The following is a 21,472-nucleotide window of genomic DNA, read 5'->3' as shown; positions in this document are numbered from 1 at the left end:
TGTCAGTTGAGGAAACTCCTTCCTTATGTGGTTCCCAAAAAGATAAGGAGTACAATAATAGGTTCCATATATCATGTCTGGGAAGGTATGGTCATAAGGGAAGAGGTTGCTCAACCTGGCCTCAACCTCTCATTCCTCTAGAGCTACTTCTAGTTCAGTGAGCTACAAAGACTCTTTAAAACTGTTCATGTTCAATTATTATTTTGGCAAGTTGCCACATTTTCCAAATGCATACAAATGAGAGAAAAGAATGATGATACTTAACCAGTTACACCTCAGCTAAATGGAACCTTTACTTTAGGGGAAAAAGTAAGACATTTCTCTAAAGACAAAAAGGAGGAGCTGGGGAGCTACAGACTAGCTATTCTCACCTTAATACCTGGGAAGTTACTGGAACATATCGTAAGGAAGACCATTTGCAAGTATCTGGAGAAGGAAAGGCATCAGCCAACCTGAATTTATGAAGCAGACAACATAGATTTATGAAAAACAAATCACGTCAAACAAACTTGATCTCCTTTGAAAAAGTAACTACTTTGATGGAAGAAGGAAATGCTGGGGATGTAGTGCATCTGAACTTCAGCAAGGCTTTTGATAAGGTCCTGCAGGACCTTATCATAAACAAATTGGAAAATAAGAGCTAGATAAAACTACCACAAGGTAACTGATAAGCAAAAAGGATAATTATTAACAGGTCCATGACAGAATGGCAGGAAGTTTTGAGTGGAGTATTGCAGGGGTCTGTCCTGGGCCTGGTGCTGTTCAATGTGTTTAATAAAACAGTTTGGATGCCAGCATAAAAAGAAAAAGCTTCTTGAGCCAATTTGCAGATGACAAACCTAGAAAGGACCGGAGGTTGTGAGGACAATTCAGATGGACAGATTGGAAAGTTGGGCTAGAGCTAACAGGATGAAGTTCAATGTGGACAAATATAAGGTTCTGCATCTCAGGAGGAATAATCAAAAAACACAAATATAAAATGAATGACACCTAGCTGGATGGCAGCACTATGGAAAAGGACTTGCGAGTCTTGGTAGATTACTCAATATGAATCGGTAGTATGATACAGCTGCACAAAATGTGATTTTGAGATTCATCAGTAGAATCATTAGGTGCAAGACACAGGAGATGATAGTTCTGCTTTACTTGGCACAAGTTAGGCCTCATCTGGAGTAGTGTGTGCAGTTATGGACTCCACATTTTAAAAAGGACCTTTCCCCACTTTTTGCTACATGTGTCAGTGTGTTTTTAAACCTTCCTCAGAGACATTGTGTGTTAGCTACAGTCAAGGCTGGGAGCTTTGACTGGAGTGTGTCAATGCTTGTGGCTAGGACCAAAGTCAGGCTCCTGGTTAGAGGGTCTTGCCCTCCACTCAGGGTCAGACCAATTGCCATATTTGGAGTCAGAAAAGAATGTTATCCCATGATCAGATTGGTACAGACTAAAGGGGTTTTTGCATTCCTCTGTAGAAGAGGATGCAGCCTTCTACCCAGAATTTTGGAGCATATATTGAAAACAAATCATTGAAGAATGACATTGGCTGCTGCGTTTGCCCTGAATTACCCATGGCAGGTAAGGGTGCTAGTTCTTTGTTGTGTTGGGGTTGATAGTAGTCTTATGTAAAGTTTAGATTATGGTTTGTATAGCATAGGTTGGATAGAGATCAGGCGCAGCTGGAGAGCTCAGACTGGTGGGGTGCGTGGAGCAGCACACAGGAGCCGGGTGGGGTTTGCAGCTAGCTGGGGGGGGGGGGGGGGATTGCAGCCTCCCCACTCTCAGCAGAAATGCCTGGCTGGCTGCAAACCCCACTCCCTCCCGTGTGATGCTCCATCCACCCCAGCAGTCTGAGTTCACCACCAGAGCTCTTAGGGGTGATCCTGCCACAGGCAAGGGTGAGGCTAGATAACCTCTGGAGGTCCCTTCCAGGCCTACTTCTATATTATTCTGTTTCCAGAGGATTTCTCTTTTCTGCTAAATTTCACAGGCCTGCTTAGAGCTTCTCAAAAGTCACAAGAATGTTTGAAAGTATTATAATCAAAACAATCTGGATATTAGATCACCAGAACATCCCCCAACAGATCCTGCAAAGGTCCCCTAACTGCTAAAACAATATTAACTAAAATATAAAGAAGTGCAGTTAAAGCAGAACTAATTTTCAGCTCTAATGTAATATCTGAATAGTCTCTAGGTTTGTAAAAATCAGCTTACAAATGTGAATTAAATGCAATTTTTAATATTTTTGTCATAAAATATTTAAATACTCTGACAGAGGAAGAAGTGCATTTTTCAACTTTTAGTTTTGTTTTCATTGAAATTCTACTTGTTTTCAGTCTGTTGATTTCCACTTGCTAACAAACCCATCTTGGACCAAGGAACTGTACAAATTATTTCTCATTTCACAGCCATAAGCTACTTTTCACATTCTACCTTTACACCTACACAAGGAGTTTCAGTAATTTTCTCAGATGCTGCAAACCTTCCATCCATGAGCAAATAAAAATTTGCATACTTACTTACTGTACTTACTCAGATAATATTACTTGAGCTAGCTGAGGTAAGAGTTGAGACTCTGCATTTGAATATGATCTGAAATAACAAGGTGCACGTAGCAGGATTGCCAACCTAAAAACCTTTTAAAACTGACAATCCATTATTTTTTAATGAGATATGTTTTAATGTGAATGCATCCCTTCTGCCAGATCCTGAATAGCAGTAACGAAGGCTAAGTTCAAATTTAGGGGTTTAATACCAATTTTCTAAACCTGGGTCAAACCCTAACCCAGAAAGCTGGGAAAATAAATTTTATTTGAGTGTTCTAACATGAACAAACTTCCTCATTCACAAGCAACATGCAACTACAACAGGAGTTATTAAAGAGGTGAAAGGGAGAAACATATAACCTGAGGAAAAGCCTTATCCATTAAACATTAAGTAACGTCCAAACAGTTAATAGATTCTGTCAGTAGAAAACCAACCCAGGGGAGCTAGTGTCCATCCCAGTTTGTTGACAAGGGAAACTCACCCAGGAGGGTGATTGAGAGTTTCTACCATCTATGGCAGTCCAAAGTAACTCCCAAACAGTAAGACCAGGCCCACAAACAGTAAGACAGGCATGAGTAGTGCCCCAAACCTCTACACTTTGCAAACTAATGAAAGTTTTCAAAGAAGAAATAAATATACAGTACAGTATAGTCATACCTGAACTTATATTATATAAGCAAGGACATTATCAGGGATACTGATCAGGCAGAACAGCCTGGATCCAGTGCAGTCAGGAGTCTGAGCAGGCAGGCCAGCCTCAGCCATGTACCACACCTTCACCAAGACCCAGGTAATAAGCTCTGCCCAAATTTAGGAGCATCAAGCACCACTGATGCATTTACAACCAGCTGGGCCCTGGGCTGCCCTGGATTTGCAAGCTAGTTAAGGGGTCTTCTGTGGCACAGCACCTGGCTCCTGATCCTGTTTTCCATCTTATTTCTAGATTTCAGCTTTGGATTTCCCTGTAGTTCTGTTTCCTGACCCTGGTTTAGCTCTGTTTTTGGACTTCAGCCTCAGGATTACCATCCCCATCCCAGATTGGTACTCAGCATCTAACTTCTGGATCCTGACCCTGCACCATGTGGTGGATTTTGCTTTTGGATCTCCCTTTGGCTTTGGTATATGGCTCCTGCCCTTTGACCTAGCCCCAGGCCCTCTTTCCCTCAGTGGCCTAACCATCAGGCAAGACTGCCTACACCCCAGTCTCTTACAGACATCAAGAAGTACAAAGAAAAAAAATACACACAAATAAGAATTGCAACTAAGAATGTTTTAACTCTTTTAATTTAACTCAGAATCCTTCTGTTTGTGAGAAACATAAACACTGTCAACAACTGTAGCAGTAAGTTGTCTATATCCACTTCTAACAGTCAGTAAGGTCTCCAGAAATTGAGTGGATAGTTTGTTTGTGAAATTTATTTTCATCAAATTAACAGCTGAAAAACTTGATCAAGTTCTCAGTTCCATGTAGTAGGGCATCAGTCTTTTCATGCCTGTATACCATATTAACTTGGACTTCCTTGTCTTTCTGGTTTGATTTTAGTTCCTGAATTATAATATGCTCAAAGTCTTGTTACCTATAAGTTAATAAGATGTTTACAATATTTAAATTCAATTTATGGAAGTATTTTGTTTGTTAACTTTATGACTACTATGTGAGCCTAACAAAAGAGTCTGCAAAGCACAATTGAAACCAGTTTCAGTGTTAAGCAACTAGTACAAAATATCAATTTAGATAGCTCTCATACCATGGGATGTCTACCAGAAAAGTGGGAGGTAGTAGAAGCAGCAGATTAGGAGAAGCATAGAGGGTTTATAATAGTAAATACCACCTTGGGTCACTGGATGGCATTGCTACTTTTAGGCATTGCTCTTTAGTGGTTGGTTTTGAAAGATTTTATTAGAAAGGCAAAAAAATGTTGCTTCAAGGAGCTGGGGCAGGAATGTTATTTATCTTGAGCAAAACGATTAATAGGTTCTGAGAGAAAGGAGACTGGTATAGTGAGGAAAGGAGAGTGTGAGGAAAGAGATGGCCAGATTTGATGATGAAACCAGGGGGTGGGCCGGGGGGGGAGAGAAGGGTGAAAGAGAACATTATATAGATGAATAAACAACCTTGCACCAGTTAACTAAGACTGCAGAGTGGCAGGGTCAGTCAAAAATGTAAATACTCTATCCACACAAGAATAGTTTTCAGGGGAGCACAACTGATAAAATCCCTACATCAGAGCAAGTCTATCTTCTAGGAGTCAGGGAAAAATAAAACGACTTTTATTGAAACTATTAGCGCTACTTTCAATAGCTTGTCATACAAGTTTTGAGACCACACCAGAGCAGTAGCTATTAGGGAATTTTTAAGTCCCGAAGGCTAGGGACAGACATTACATATAAACTGGTTTAAGTGATCAGAAACCACTTTAAATGTGTGACAGACCGGGTGTTCAGTGCACATAAACCAGTTTGAAAATGACTAAAACAGGTTTGAGATAGATCTGGCTGATCTAGTACCAGACTTAACTGATTTGGCTCAAACCGGTTTATGCAATATCTGTCCCAGACCCAAAGCAATTAAGAATTAAGTCACCCCCACTTCTCATGGCACTCACTCCCCTCCACTAAAGGCTTCTCCCTTCCCCTCCCCTTCCCCCACTCCTCCTTCTCCAGCAGGGTTTGCCTTTGGGTGCAAAAAGGGGGGACCTGCTTTCTGCCACCACTGTCTTCAGCTGACCCAGGAGTGAAGAAAGCCTCAGGGCTGCTCCTGCCCTGATTCAGCCAGGGACTTCTGGGAAAGAGAGTGTGGGATGATGGGCTTAGTCAGGGAAAGCAGCTGTGAGTGGGTCCCCATTTCCCGACACTGTTGCTCCATACCCAGTTCCCCTGGTATTTCTGTGCTGCCCACAACCCATCCTTTACTCACCCTGAACTCCTATGTCCCCAATGACACCTCACACTTTTCTGCCCCAAGCCTATCTCCCAACCTGACTCCTACAGGTTTCATTCCCTTAGTCCTAGCATGGACCCTATCTGCCATTCCCACTCCCTCCCCACTTCCCCCCCCCCCCCCCGCTCTGTCCTGGCTGCACCACCCACCTCTTTGCCCAGCCCAGGGCCATGCAGATCTGCCTACCTGCTCACTTGCAAGGCGTGCAGCCACTACAAGCAGGCAATGACAAAACATGTTGGGAAGGGGAAAGGAGGGAGCTACAGACTCTCCTGTGGACCCAAAACCCTGACAAAAAGTTCCCTTCAGGGGGTTGAACTGTACTCCTGCTCAGACACCAGGTGCAACAGTTCTCTCCATCAACACTTGCAGTCCAGCAGCCTTTCAACAATGGATCTTCAATCACACTCCCTGTTTCTTAGTTTTTTTAAAGGATGGCTCAGTTTGGTTTTTTTTATGGGCAAGTGTGTTTATTCCTTTTTTATAGACTATCCATAAATTTATGGGCAGTTGGCAACCCTGGTGTGCAGTTTAGTTGATTATATGTTGGAGCAACAAAGGATTGAGTTGGGAAAGTGGTGAGTTGATTATTCATTATTCTGCTGCCTGTGGATTTCTGTAGATTTTACTATAATTTTAACCTGGTAAGTGACAAAACCTAATCTTTCTAGAATAATCTTCCTTAAAAAAAAAAAAAAGTCATTTTTTTTACTCTTTCTAGACTTTCTCGTTGGTAGAATTTTCAGGCTGGCAGGGGTAGGTAATCCTCAACATCCATAGGAGTGCAATGAGTGAAATGTTCATATTGTCAGAGAAATTATTCAGATTCAATCAATTAGCTGTATGTATCTCAATAAGAAGCAGTGACAGTAGTTCCTTAAACTGACTTGTAATATGCTGCTCTGTAACAGCTAAGCCTGCCTGAAAAACCTGGCACACACAACTCAGTATAAACAATGTGAGGCCCTTGGCATTGAAACCTAAGGGTTAGTGGCTAGTATTATTTACCTGATATACTTGACTGCCTGCATTAGCCATGGACATTTGTAATAGTGAAGACTGTACTAGTAGTAAATCGAGCTAGAACTTTGTTTATGAAAAAAAACCCGACCAACAGAATCATATCTTTTGTGTCATAAACAGTAAGGCATAAAAAGATTGGATTGTTTCTTGCTTCTGTTATGCAGTATTGAACCCTGAGCTTTTGCGAATGCATTACCTGAAAAGCAAAGCTGTTGACATAGACTGTGAATGCTGTGCAAGAGGAAAACATTACTTGGAAACATCTTGAGAATATCTCTAAGAAAGGTTAATTACTTTCAGTGTTGTTTGATCTTTGTAGAACATAAAAACGGTCTGAACTGATGAAAATGATAATGATTAACAGTTGATGTTTCAGTTCTACTTATGACTAAAAGCAGAGCTATATTATTACTTTTAAAAGGGAATTTAAAGCTGTCCTTTTATTTTAAAAAGGTGTGCATTTTCCCTTTAATCCAGATTGTTTAATCCATGCTGTTAAGACTAATTAATAACTGGGTGAATTAAAATTTAGCTCTTTATGGTGAGTTCATATAGGTCACAAAGCCATCAAAATTCCTCCAAAACTAAATAGTGTTTTGTATTCTATGGTGTTCTGTATTCAAAATTCCTTTCACTTGATACATGCTGACATAACAATGGAGTTTATTTTTGAGGACTGTTACTGTTCAGGAAAGTGAGATTTTGTGATAGTGACACTAACATTTCCCCCCCCCCAGATTCTATTCCCCTCCTTTCTTATTAAGAAAAAGAAAAGCTTTTTTAGTTGCACACAGAACTGCAGAGATATAATCAGCAGTGGAGAAACAACAGGTATAGTTACTTTGGCTTCCTTCCTGAATTTCCAAATAGATATTTAATTAAGCTGCAGTTATCAAACATAACATTTCCCTTCTCTATGTTATAAGAAAAAGTGTTACACAAGCAATTATTGTACCTGAGTTTCAATGAAAAGAAGTAAAAAGAAGAATATCAAACCATACAAGGCCAAACACAAAGGTATTAAGCAAATTAACAAAACTGCATTAGCCATAACCAGTAGCATAGAATATGATCAAACTTCTATAATACTCAATTCATTCCATCTCTAAAAATGAAAGTGCTTCCTATAATAAAATGATAATTAAATAATATGTTCAAAATTAATAAAAACACATTGAGAATTGATATAGATAGCAAACTTTAAGATTTTTTATCACAAATTTGAATTATTTTAAGGAACACGTAGCACTGGTGAGATACACCTAAACAACATGGCTCAAGAAAAATGTCTATGTGCTAAGTTGTCAAGTAAACTGAAATTTCAATTTATACTCTGCTTTTTTTCCTTCCCTACTCAGAAACTGAAGCATGCTGCAAACTAGCTCAATCCATTACCTATGTGTCATTCCTGGACAGATGTAAAGTACTGCAATAGAAAATGTTTTCTAAATCTATAATATTGTCCTACACAAGGCTAATAAGGGATACTGTAGAGGAATGAAGAGATAGAGAGACTTTCTATGGGAAATAAACAAATCACTTGCAGTTCTAACTTACCATATCTTAAGTAATATCACTAATGCAGGGCAAACATTTGAGAAGAAACTGATTGGACAAGAAATTACCCCAATCCACAAGAAACTACATTCACAATAAAATGTTTGCATTTTGGAAAATTTGTTTTCAGCTGGTGTTTCTTTTTTAGCACCCTTTACATTACAGGCACCATATTTTCCATAATATATAACAAACTATAAATCTTATCCAAACTGTGTTCAGTAAAAGAGCAATTTTGTTAGCAGAGCACCTAACACAGAGCTCTTTCACCACCATTTTTTTCAGTTTACTCATTAACTTTTGAATGTGTTACTGAATGATCCATATGTCTTCTGGGTGGCAAGCTGAAATAATTTCAGGGGCATATCTAGATCCCAGCCACTCAGCTTTAGTACATAGACTGCGCACTGCAGAGAAGTATAGACAGTGGCAAAAGTATACTACTCCAGTGCAAAACCCAAGCATTAATACCACTGTAGAAAGAAGATCTGGAGACTCCGAAGACTGGTGGATGGTCCTGATATGTGCCTGATTTCAGAGACCTAAGTTCATTGGCATACAGGGAGTCCAGCTAACTAATTAGCTCAGCAGTAACCATCTCAGCATTTACATGTGCTCCCCTATTAGAGCACAGGAAACTAATCAACTCCACAGCAGGGTAGCACTTGGACATACAAGTATTACCCTGCTGTGGAGGTTTTTTGTGTGCAGCAGCACACGTGTAGATGCTGACCCGGCTATCTGGAGCATGAGGGTGCTTCAGTACAGGGGCTGTCTAGCAGCTAGCTCCATACTGAAGCACCCTCATGCCCCAGAGCACCTCCACAGCACACTGAGCCAGGTTGGTCTTTATACCTGATGAAGACCTTCTTATTCAAAACCTTATTTAAGAGCCCTGTTACACATTCATTTTAGGTGACTCCTGGAGCTCTTAATCCTTGGATTGTCAACACATTAACACTTGAAACTGGTTTTAAGCACACTTGAGCTGGCTTAAAGTACAGTAAAAGCTCTGTTATCCAGCATCCCCCGGGAATGGGGAATGCTGGTTAATCAAATATTCTGGTTAATCAAACGTGCACTGTCTGGTGCACTCCCTGGCATCAGTGTGCCATGGGTCAGGTTGCTTTGGCCTGGGCTGCAGGTCAAAAAAATGGTGAAGAAAAATTCAGCTCACAACGGTGAAACTGGAAGTCCCCTGGAAGTGGTACTCCTGGTTTTGCTTTTGCCGCGTCCCTTGGATGCTGGTTAATAGAGTTTTACGGCTAATAAAGTGCTGGTTAACACAGCTTTTGCGGTAACACCACTCCAGGGCAGGTTTATTGATAATCCATTGGCATTTGTAGATGACGCGCGGTTGCCCATTTATGCCATCACAACAGCATTTGTGTTTGCACAAACAGGATTTCCCACTGCTTTAAAAGTCTTTTCAGTGCATTAAACTAATCCTGCTTGGGTATGTTTTATTCTGTGGCGCTTTCCACTTATGTCACCCTATCTATGGGACCTATCTTTATGTTGTTTAAAGAAAAACTGTCCAAGCCCCCCAAGGTCTGGAACAGCCTGCCATCGGAGGTAGTTCAAGCACCTACATTGAGCACCTTCAAGAGTAAAGTGGATGCTTATCTTGCTGGGATCCTATGACCCCAGCTGACTTCCTGCCCTTCGGGCAGGGGGCTGGACTTGATGATCTTCCAAGGTCCCTTCCATCCCTAATGTCTATGAAATCTATGAAAAAGTAAGTGACTCAAAGACTTGTAATTAGTGGCACTGTGCTATTTCTGTAGTGGCCAGTAGGTGCTGCTGCTATTTTCTTTTTTTTCCTGCCCATCCATCCCTCCCTTCCCCTGCTCCCACAACTGACTTAATAAAGGTAAATGGAGGAGCCACCTATTATATGGTGAAGTTCTGTTACTGTTATTACCCCCTGGCAGTTTTGTCCCTACCTCCACCGGGGGTAGGGTATATGATCTCACTTAGGCATGTTGGGTCAGCTGTATGCATGTATGCAAGACAGTTTCACAAAAGACAGGAGGTCATATGACTCATTCTCTTTTAACAATCCTATGATTATTTTTATTTACCTTTTTGCTTTCAATACTAAGACGAACTGAGTAGTTGAAAAAAAAAGTACTTGGCAAGCTATTGGGAGCAGTCACCATTCTACAGACATAGGGAATCTCTGCTGGTCTGTCATTCCCAGAAATGAGAGAAGCTAAAAGTGTAGCAGGATGTCAGTGAAAATGTAAATAGTTAGAAATTAGAAAGACAAAAGGTGAAGCAGAGAGGTAAAAGTAGAGGGGGAAGGGGAAAGGGAAAGAGAGCGGGGGAATAGAAAAAGGCTGAAAGGAGACAATACATTAATAGAATACAAGGTAGGGAAGAGGCTATCAGGGAAAAAGAAAATAGCTGGAGATCCAGAAAGCAGGACTGAGAGAAGTTAAAAGTGTGAGTGTATGTAGTGAAGAAGGAAAACAAACCCATTCAATCAGGGTGCAGAGAAGAAGCTGCGTCAGTGACTCAAAGCCATTCTTGGCTAATTTTCTTTTTGCTGACTTTAAATTATTCACATAATTTGCCTTGCCCCTGTTCACCCAGAGATAAGCATTTTTGCTCCTTCACAAAAAAAAAAAAAAGAAGGCAGGCAGACAGAGACAGGGAGGCGTGAAGTTTTATTGCACTGAAGTGACTTCTAAGAAGTGCACACACCAGTGTTATTGCTGACAACAACTAGCAGTGCTTGTTCTTTCTTTTGGTTAGGTTACAATAAATCATTTTACAATTTACAACATAAAAACATCTGTGTCTGTCTGCAGGGGTGTGTGGGGGAAGATAGTGGATGGCGGTGTTGCAAAGAAAATTGAATCTGGTCATGTCAAGTTGACCAAACTCCCAGAAGTCTTTTCAAGATTACTCAGTGATTGTGGCCTAAAGTTAACCCCAGTAAAATGCCAGGGAACACAGAACATTTAAAACAGTGGAACAATAGAACCATAAAATAAAATGATAACGTGGTAATTTTGGGGAGTAATTCATTTGGGGATGGGAAAAAAGCAGGAAAATATTCTCAAAGTACAAGGATGTGTTCTTGTATTTTTAGAATATATGAACCAAAATATTATAACAAGCTTGGATAGCATTGATAATGGTGACATCACTAAAGAGTTAAATAACCTAAACAAATGAAATCAGTGTTTGCTCTTCACTGTTCCTTGTATGGATTTCTGAGGGAGACATCAGCATGGATCTCTAAAGGAGGACCAAGCCTTTGGACTTTGAACAACAGCTCAACCCAGGAAGTTTTCCCATAACAGCTGACTGAGGGAAGCAACTCCTGTATAACAGCTCTAGACAGACTTAAGTCATTCAAAAGCACGTGTCATGAAAACACAAACACAACACACCAAAACAAGCTGGCTTAACATTTTTGAGTCACAGTAAATTAATGAGGATTAAATGTCGTGCCGTGTACAAATGCTCTATGTTACTAAACTCATGCTCTATACATAGCTATTCCCCACAGATAAGCTGCCCAAGTTGCAGTTCTCCAGCATGCCAGGATGCAGTGTACTCTTCCCAACCGTCCTGTTCTATGCGTACAAACTTTCCACCCCCTAAACTCTACTGCCCAGGGGGCAGTTTTAGGACCAAGCCAGCTCCTGCCCCTGGGATGTGACATTACCATCCCCACGGGTGCAACTCCATGAAAAAAACTTTCAGAGCACATGTCATCTAGCCAGGTCACAGGGCACAGACAGGTCTAGGAGTGGGATCTGAGGGGGTGTGGGAAACAAGGTAGAGGGCTGGATTGGGTCCCCAATAGCTGAGGCTTCCTTCCCAGGGCAGGTGAGATAGCTCCTCCAAAAGCACTTTGTATCACTGCTCCCACCTCCCAATCATCCTGGAAATCATGACCAGCAATCCCCACAACACACAATTCCAAATCCCAATTGATTAAAACATGACACCTTCTTTAATTTAATTCCTCTTTATTTCTTTTTAATTATTTTTTCCTTTTTTAAAATTTTATCCTTCAGTGGCTGACTTCCTTCATTTCATTTCACTCTTCTCCCACCCCCATTTTCTTTCTACCTTTCATTTCATTACCTACCCACATCCTATTAACTCTCTGCCTCCCAGCTTCATGCTCCTGCCCCCCCCCCGCCCCCCAACCCATCTCTCACATGCCCCACCTACAGCAGGGATAGAAGCCTGCCCTGGGTCACCAGGGCCATGTATAGATGAAACGAGAGGCGTATGTGCATGCCACTTTAAAGTTGGTTAAATGTTTTTGCACCACTTTAGTGGTGTGAGTGTTTGCATCCTGCAGCGGTGTATTGCACATTTATTCCAGCTGCTGTAGGAAATTTGGCAGTGTAATGTGCCTTAAATGACTTGGGGCACAGCAAACTAAAACTCCTTTGAGGAGTTTTATTTTGCTTTCCCTACAGCCATGGAGTGAAGCACCAGGCTCTGTGCAGCTCCACAGCTCTGCAGGAAGTCCTGCATGCAGCCTGACAGCAGCCTGGGAAAGCAGCTGTGCCCAAGAAAAGCAGTGAACCTGATCTCCCCCAACTTCCCCCCTGGAGCCTGCCTGCCTGCCTGAGCTGTGCAGGGTCCCGCTGCTTCCCTCCACAGCTGTGGTGCCCCCTGGGACTGCCCAAGCCCGATGCCTGCAGGCAGGTTCTGCCTGGGCGAAGGGAAGGCATCACTGCCATGAAGGAAAGCACCAGTCCCCACCCCCTCCACAGCCCAGGGATCTCTCTGCCCACTGGCAACTCACCCTTCCCTCCCTGCCAGAGAGACAAGTAAGTCAGTGGGGTGTGTGCATGACATGGGAGTTTAGTCAACCCTAAATTGAAGCAGTGTTTTTTTAAAACCTACCACTTAAATTTAGGGCCCCCATTTCATCTACACATGCCCCAAGACTCCCTGCAGTGGCAAGTCACTCTTTTAGTATCTATGGCTTGTCTGCCATCTTAACTTCCATAAAGTCTTCTAGAACTGTCTGATCGCCTGTGTTAGGATAATCATTGATCAAGGCAGGGAAATAAAACCCAGTAGGATTAAGTAGGAACAAGTCATAATGTAGGCATTCATACTGTAATTCCCATGCCATATTAATTCCATTCTGCTGTATTCCCTCATATTGTAAATTTAACAGCCTCTCCTACTGTTTATGAAAGAAAGTAACTTGCACTGTCAACAATTCTGTTTAACTTTAATGAAATTAGTAACTAAATACACCCAGCTACATTATTTATACCAGAGTGCATTATGTTTTAGAAAGCTACAGCCATATGTTCCAGTCCTCATTATGTCAAAAGTATATGCCAACACCCAAAAAAATAAATGAGTTTGGGAACTGGCTGAAGCCAGTGAAAAAAATCAGGGCAAAACATTGAAGTATATGAAGTTAAAATGTCAAATTGCTGGCATCTTTTGAGTTTAAGGCACAGACATCTATGATGAACACATGTACAAGCCCACACTGAGTTCATAGTCCAAATCTGCTTATATGCATCTTTCAAGAAAATTGAACTCACCTACATAAATTTAACATTTGAAGATTTTTTTTTTTTTGGTTCATTTATACATCAAAGCCCTGATGATATATCAGGGGCACAGTCTTCTATACAGACAGCACCATGGAAGATCTGGTTCCAAGTTTATTGGAGTTAATCTGGCCTTGAAAGCAGCAACAGGATTATGACTGGCAGATGGAATATAATCTTCTGAGGTCTTCTTTTTCCCCACTTCAGGTAGAAGTAAATGTTCAGTCTTGGAGACACTGTGTTATCACTTTTTTTTGTAACACAAGATTTTCTGTAGGACAGATTCTGGGGATGGAACTGTTAGTGGCAAATAGACTTACTCTCTACCTCATTCTTTGATTTGAGGGAAGTTGCTCCATGGGAACAGGTTGCTAGAATTGGACATGGAGTCCTGCAACAAAGGATAGGTTTCATATTGTTCAGCCATCTGTGATGTGTAAATAATGGTATTTACAGTTAAACTTGCCGATACTTCACTGGGAAGCTACCATGGAAGACCCTAGAAATCTGCTGCTGTCTAGCAAATGAGAAGCAGAGGCACCACAGAGGTGACATTGTGTCTTATATATACAAAGAACAGAGTAAATAGTTTTGGTCTTAATTTCTATCAGAGATTAATAAAAGAACATTAGCTAATGTTTAGAACCTTTCATGAGTTCAGAGTACATGGATTTGCCCATCCCTCCTGCATTTCTCACTATAGATTTAATTTTGAAATGACCTGCAGAAGTACATCCAAAATTACTTTTTAAATTCAAAAGGTGAACAATGATATTATGATGACTGTTCAGAACCTCTGAAAGTCATGCCTGCAACACATAGGGAAAAATTAGAACATCTCCCTGACAGTGTATTTAACTACATCCATGAGGTTTTTTTTTTAACTTACTAAAAACATTTCTCATAACATATTCCAGTCTTATTTCATAAACAAGCTCTACTTTATAGTCTTTGGCATTTCAACTAAAAGAAAAAAATATCAGATTTTTATAAAGTCCAAACTATTGGGTAAAAACAAAATCCACTGTTTAAAGTAAAATGTATAGCTTTTAAGATAAGTTACATATATGCAAAGCTGCTTTCAAAGTATAGCACTATAGACAATATTAACTAAGATGTACAGACCATGAGCTAGTTCAGGCAATGTGGCAATAGTACTTGTTTTCATGAAGTTATAGGGTTTGAAGGGTCATCTAGTCCAATACTCTGCACACTTGCAGGATCCATAGTTCCTAAATTATCTGACACAAATGTCTAACCAGCTTCTACCTGAAAATCTTCTTGAAGCTTTTTCCAATTCTCTAGGCAGTTTTTTCCATTGTCCTATTAATCTTATATTTATTTGTTTTCATAAAATTTAATCTCAGTTTGCTTTGCTGTAGTTTAAACACATAGCTTAGTGTCTCATCATCTGTGGCAAGAAATAGTATTTCTCTATCTTTTTTTTTATGGAAGCTTTTCAAATATTGGAAATGTATCATGTCCTCAGGATTTAAACTCCTTTTCTCCAAGCTGCATGCACCTAAGGTTTTCCAACCCATACTCATATGGCTGACATTTTAAGACTTTTATTTCAGAACATCACCTGTGTTTTCATTCAGGCTTTTGCTTAATTTGTTGCATTACAAGAAACATTCATTTTTTGCTCCCTAAAGAACATTTATTGTGAGATATTTCATATGGACTAGGTGTAGCCAGTGTTATCTGTTTTAATGTGTGTATCCAATGGAAACTGGATCCAGCAGATCCAAAGCACCTGGGAACTCGGGTATGTAGAAGGTCAGCTCAGACCCAGGTTTAGTCTTCATTTTTTCTACTGAGTTTCAAAAATATTAATAAACTATTTTATTGTATTCATGCTGTAAAGCAGGGGTGTCCAACTTGCTTGGCTCCTTGGGCTGGATCTGGATCATTAGGAACCTTACATCACCTGCAGCAGTAGTGTAGTGGTGGGCAAGTGGCATTGTGTCAGGAAGATACAGGGTTTAATGCAGCTGTCATTCACCCTACCACCACTGAAATGTGTCCCTAATGGTGCTCTGTAGCCCAGAATTCGGTGGCATGCCTTATCCCAGTTCACCCTCCCCACAAATTCCTAGCCCCTCTAAGGGCTCCTGGAATCTGTTTTTAACACCCTGTGACGGAGTACTTTTGGTGCCTGTCACTTTAACGGCATTGAGTGGCAGCAGGGCAGCCAGCAGGTGCAGGCCAGTCCTGATGAGGAAGTCACATGACCCTGTGAGGGCTATATGATTGGAGGAGAGAGGGGAGCAGACTCCGTTTTAGATCAGGCTCTCAAGGCTGAGCCAGCAGAACAATATCCAGCTGAGCAGTTGCTCAGGAAAATCTTGGACATGAAGGAAGGAGCTATGAGGATGGTAGGAGGCTCATGGTCATGAGTATGACTTGAAAGTGCACCCTGTTGGCAAAGGATGGCCTGGTAGGGCAACCTGTGGTGTGATAGCTTCCCATAAATGCCAGGCTAGTTACCTCCCCAGTGAAAGGTGGGTAGGGGTGCCTAAAGGGAGGAACATGATTCCCTAGGGGTGTAAGATCCCAGGCCCAGGAAGGGAGCAGAAAGCAGCCCTGAGGTGGGGTGCAGAGAAGAGCTAGTGGCCAGAGTCAGCCTAGTGTTAGGCAAAAGCACCATTACCTGTAGGCTGCATGAGGCACACAAAGGTCTTTGGGGATCATTCTGAGTGTATTTAGGCAAGCCCGATGGCCCAAAGGGGGTCACTCAATGGAGCAGGGTGGGTTGGGAGAGGCCCAGTGAAGGGCGGCATAAAATAAGCCCTGTGAGAGGGGACAGAGTGAATGAGGTCCTGTAAGAGGGGGCAGAATGTATGAGGTGAGTGTGAGAGGCCCAACAAGGGACAGAGTTTTGCCCAGAGCAACTACAATTTTGGATGCTGTCTGCAAGGCATAGGAAATGGTAAGGGGAGTTTGGAGCAGTGTGTAGACCCTATGGCATTGGGGCATTAAATGGGCAGCCTCCTGCTAATTTCATCTTGTATTCTTGAACAGCAAGTCATGGCAAGAAAGACAGGGCAGACTGCTTTAGATAGAGGGGTGGGCCGGCACTGCAACTGGCCATGTGATCTTTCTCCAGTCACACACCCCTGCTGAAAACCATGCCTATCCAAGTCTGAATGGGGTGACCAGAGACTTCCTTTGTTTTTTCCACATTACTGACATCCTGCAGCTATACTTCCTCTTCCAATCATTGTTTTACCTGCTAGAATAGTACTTATTTTACTATATGAAAACATTAAAAAATATCCAAATTGAATGTGTAGCTTGGAACCAGAGTGACCAGGTATTCCATACCGTGTTCTGTGACTTGAGGGAGGATTGTGTTGTAAAGCCAAAAGAGACAGAGAAGTAGGATGTGACAAAGCCAGAGTGGAGGTTACACATAAAGAACAAGGAAAATACAAAGGAAGAGAGGGAAATAAATGGAAATTATTTGGGAAAAAAAGAGTGCCTGAGACCAAATACTACAGCTGATGTGAGGGGGAATGAAAGTGTTAGATATTAAGAAAGGGAAAGAAGACCAAAGAAGAGCTGAAAGCAACCTGTGGGTGGGAAGCAGAGGGGAGGAAAAAAGAGAGAAAGATGTATGTAAAAGAAAAGAATTTCAGACATTAAGAAAAGTCTGAGGAGCAATTCAGTTGTTATGTGACTACTCAGCTGTTGACTTTGTATTAAAGATTGAGCATATAGTTTTAAAGGGAGCTGTATCAGTTTGGTCTTCTGTGAAATGGGAAACCTGCTTGCGAACTTACCACTTCAGATGAATGACATACATTCCTTATTAGGCATTGGAAAGTTTTGCTTTGTATTGTTTTGGTTTTTTGCTGGAGCTTGATGATTCAAGAAAAATCAAGTGTAGTCTTCTAAAATCAAGTCTTCCAATATTTTTTCCTTCCTGGGCGATATGTTATGTGGACTGAAATGTGACTGTTAGGCACTGTGTCAGATCTGAAATTAAAACTATATAGGAGAGTTTTTAAATGCAGGGATTCTATATTGGACACCTTATATACTCACATTTCACAACAGAGAGATTTTAAGTATCATTGTGGAATCTTCTTCAGATGTAATTTAGACAGCATCAGTTTATTGTAGAGTCTAGAAAAGGCTTTAGTGGTCAGTACTATACATATAGATTTATTATTGCCGGAGATGAATGCAGACATTTTGCCATTGACAGAGTGGTCCTCAAAGACAATTTATGAAGATCCACTAATGCATTTTTACAGATTGTGTTTATTCTTCCTTCTGATGTACAAAACCGTTTGATGTCAAGGCATTGCTGTGTGTTGGGGAGAAAAGCATTGTGAAAATGGAAGCAGGCAAAAATGCTTGTCTTGTCTGAAGTTCTTCTGTTAAACAATTATGAAATGTAATTGGTGCTCTATTAGCTGCAGACCTGGAACAGGTGAGTAACAAAATTCAAAGACCTCTTGTTCTTGATTGTGCCATAGCTTTGCATTTGGTATGAATCACCGAGGGTGAGAAGAAAAAAAGGTGAGAATGGGGAAAGAATAAATAGTCTGCATTTTGCAGGGATGCTGATGTGAAACCTCAAGATGTCCAGTTGGCAAAATGAGGCCTAAAGTTTTACTAATAAGATCCCATTTATTGGGGACTGTATGGCTACATATGACCATGGAGCTTTCAAAACTAGTGCCTGCTAGAATGGATTTTGCTTCATTATCCTCATCCAGGGGGCCCATACACGTAAACCATATGCACAACTTTTTGCCACTCCCTTTCTTGCCACTACCACCATAGAACATCCCCTTTTACTGGAACTGCTAGGACAATATTTGTTAACCACTTTTTATGTTGTCAGTTGTGCTCAGAGGGTTAATGCAGCGCTTTCTGCATATTATTGAACGCATCACATGGGTATAACAGAGATATCTGGCATGCAGTATTTACAGCATGTCTCTCCTTCTTCTATCAGCTACTTAAAAGTAATAAAATTAAAATAAACCCTGATTAGCTGTCTTCTTCCTTAAAGAACTCTGCAATATAACCAAACATAAAAAAAGATAAGATAGACAAAGAAGTCAGAGGAAGGTGTCCTGCCTATTCACTAGTGGAGAAGATGCTCCTGCATCTATGAGGGAAGTTGTACCAGACAGGACATCTCTAAGTGAACACCCAATGAAAAACCAAGGCCAGTAGGTCTGAGTTCCAAAACGTCCTTAACAGCAGCAATATATATACAGAGGCCAAGAGTAGCCATTCCCTAAAATACAGCACTTCACGGGAGCCCTTGATCAGTGAAAACACGAAATGAAGCCATTCTTAGTTCTTATTCTTGAAGTAAATTATCACTTTTTAATGGCAACCATTGGAGTTCCTCATCATTTGCATTATGTGAGTTGATTCTAAGAGCTCATTCTAAATGAGGAGCAAGCCCATTACCATTAAATGTATAGCTACCTCTAATTAATTACCAGGATAGTCTTCTGTCTCTGTCAGGCAACAGCCTGGTTTTGAATTAAGTTATTGGAGGGAAGATATTAATTGCTGGCAGTCACCAATGAAAAGAAATTCACAACACTGATCAATAGCCAAAACACTAGGAGCATGATGGCAGATAACAGACCACTGCCAAGGAGGAAATATTTTCTTACCACCATTTTTTGCAGCTGTAAAGATTATTTCTTAATGAATAACAACAATAAAAAAACAGAACATTAGTATGCATGAACATACTCATGAAGTAAGTGAAACGCAGTATTTGTTTTTTTGTACAAAAGATTAATGTGAATATTTTAAAAAGGGAGAAGTAAAAACATCCTTTTTCAAAAACTTAATGTGAACCACCTAAATAAAAAGCCAACTACTATTGTAAAAGGAAATATTCTTGAAATAAGTGTTTACTGCCTTAAATATCTACATGATGATAGGTATAACACTCTTGTAACTTCTCTAAGGCAGTTATAGTCATTACCTAACAAAAGAACCACAAATTTCTTAGGTCCTATAGAATTTGTGAAATTAGCCCCTTAACTGAAATTGTTCCAACTACCTGAATGTTTACAAGGTAATTAATTATCAATTACTTCTGGCTGTATTTTCATTTAGAAATCTCAATAGCACTTTCTAATTATGCAAGAAAAATGATTAGCTTCTTTTCTTTCCTGAGATGAGATGACACTAAGCTACTTAATTGCATTAATGGCATGGAATCATAAAAGTGGTATTGACTTTTTTTTTTTTTTGTATCCATCATTACTTAACAGCTGGATTCTGGTCCAATAAAGCCAATGGCAAAATTTCCATTAATTTTAATGAAGAAATGATCAAGGCCTTAAAAGTGTTTAATTTAGAAATAATCATATGTTACAGATGATACTGAAATTCTGCCCATTTCACATGTCAATTAGAGTCCTGAATCAAGAGCTTGCTCACCATTTGTGTTCTGATTTTATTGTCATTCTGAAATCACCAGTCCAAGGAGGTATTTATATATGTCTACAACTGTTTTTATTTGGAAAGCTCAGTGACAACCTAGTTTTCACCTTTATTGTAAAGAACAAACTAAAGAATTATCTCTTGTATAGACGAGTGACTACTAGGAGGTGTGCGAAGTGGGCCTTATTCGATTCCGATTCAGATTCGGCTTGAATCAGGGACAGTGACTTGATTTGTTAATTCAGATCACTCTCCCTGATAAGATTTGGCTGAATGTGAATCTGCAAATTCGATGCTGATTTAGACATAGACACAGCTTTAAATGTTTTTTCTACATATCTTGAGGTACTGGGATGGCTTGTGAATGCTGCAATACTGGGGTGCATGGAATGTCCTACAGGAATGCTGGGGGGGGCCCTCCACGTGCTCAACAGCGAACCCAGAAGCGGATCAGAAGTGCTTCTGGTCCACTTCTGGGTCTCCTGCTAAGTGCACTGGGGAGCCTCCTGCACTTCTGTGGGACATTCCAGGTGCCCCAGCATCACAGCATTCACAGCCACCTGCTACATAGAGGTATGTAGAAAAAACACTTAAAGCTGTGTTTATGTCCAAATCGCCAAACCTCTCCAAATCAGTTGAGGGTTCCAATTCAATTTAGAAAGATTAAAGGGTCCTCTGATTTGGTTCAGAGATTTGGCCACTGAATTGGGCTGAATCTCTGCCGAATTGAATCAGGGATCAAAGCTTTGCACAGCCATACATGATAATCTGTCTTTCAGTCCCTCTGCAGATGCTCATTCCCAACACATGACCTCTTGCAAAAATACCTGCATAAATGGCCTTTGTACATAATTTGTGAAACTCTAGTATTCTTTAGAATAAATAACATTTTTTAAACACAAGAATAATACAAACAGTTTTTAATGCCCAGTATATAAAATGTCTGTACATTACTAATTTATTAGGAAAATCTTCGTTTTTTTATATAATATCCTAATGCTCCAAGAATTATATAATGTCTGTTTCCTTTTTATTTTTTAAATAACTACTATATATATATATATATATATATATATATATATATATATATATATAACAGTGTTAAACTAAGGAAACAAATGATCTGGTAATGACAAGCATTTTTAGTGAAAATTCACATGAAAAGAATTCCAATCAAAGATTTCTTTTTCTGCCTCGAACTACATGTTAACACTTTTTCAGTGTTTCATGATAAGCTCATTTGGAAGCCAAAATTACTGGAAAAAGTCCTTGAATCTGAGAAATGTGCACATACTGCTGCTGAGTCAGAAGCTGGCAGTAATTCTGTCATCCCAGACCTAAGGAACGTGAACTTTAAAAAAACCCTACATTTTCTCACATACAACACACTCCCTCTCCCACCCTCCAAAAAACACAGACT

The sequence above is a fragment of the Alligator mississippiensis genome, chromosome 5 (assembly GCF_030867095.1).
Source record: "Alligator mississippiensis isolate rAllMis1 chromosome 5, rAllMis1, whole genome shotgun sequence".
NCBI classification, from domain to species: domain Eukaryota; kingdom Metazoa; phylum Chordata; order Crocodylia; family Alligatoridae; genus Alligator; species Alligator mississippiensis.
The sequence above is the reverse complement of the archived record's forward strand: the minus strand, read 5'-3'. Positions refer to the sequence as shown.